The following is a 1,065-nucleotide window of genomic DNA, read 5'->3' as shown; positions in this document are numbered from 1 at the left end:
TGTGTGTGTGTGTGTGTGTGTTCAGTGCAGATTCAATTCCATCCCATCAGTATTTTCTGCTCATTGTAGGATCTGTGAACATGGGTCCTGCAGACAAATGAGGCTGAAGGTAATACTTTTAATTGCTGGTTTTAAAGATCTACTTATTTTATGTGTATGAGGGTTCTGTCAGTACACATGTCTGTGCACCATATGTGTGTCTTGTGTCTTCAGAGCCCAGAGGAGGACATCAGGTCTCTTGGAACTGAAGTTACAGACAGTTGTTAGCCACCATATAGGTGCTGGGAATCAAACCTGGATCCCCTAGAATTAAAACAAGTGGCCCTAACCACTGAGCATCTCTCTAGTCCCCTACCCGAGATTATTTTTTTTAGGTCTAAACAGAGTGGACAGGAGACTGGCAAGACCCCAGAGTAGTTGCTGTTGAGGAATCAGAGTCCTTGTCAACATATTATTAAGGACTTTAATTTTTGGCTCTTGAGATAAAATCTTGGTGTGTGGCATAAGCTGGCCTTGAATTTGCAATGATCCTCCTGCCTCAGCCTTCTAATGCTGGGGTTATAGGTGTGTGTTTTAGTGTACTTTTCCAGAGTAAAACTGGAAAGACTAAGATTTGAGTCAGGAAGCTTGCCTAACCACAGCTCTGACCCCAGTCCTGGCTCCTGGAGGATTAATGCTGCCTGGCTTCCCTGCTGTGGACTAGCTATCAACAAAGGGCTTCCAGGCTGCCACCAACTCCATAGGGGCTTCAGGAGACCGAGAGGATGTGGAGGGGAAAGCTGCCCCAATCGATAGACTGAGTGGTTCAATAACTCATCTTGCTGCTGATGCAGGGAAATAAATAAATAAATACCTGGCTGGAAGTTGAAACTGTCCGTGCTCAGCTTCTCCGAGGCTGACTTGATGGGTTTTAATAGCTTTGGTCGGCACAGAACACGGGCTGACTGTCCCAGCAGTGTGCCCTCTGTTTCCTAGGTAACCAAACTTGAAATCAGATGATGGCTGGAACTGAGGACCAAATCCATTTGTCGGAGGTACAGATGCGCGCAGAACGCTGCCGACTCC

Source organism: Mus pahari, chromosome 16 (genome assembly GCF_900095145.1).
Source record: "Mus pahari chromosome 16, PAHARI_EIJ_v1.1, whole genome shotgun sequence".
Classification (NCBI taxonomy): Eukaryota; Metazoa; Chordata; class Mammalia; order Rodentia; family Muridae; genus Mus; species Mus pahari.
This window is presented reverse-complemented; position numbering follows the sequence as displayed.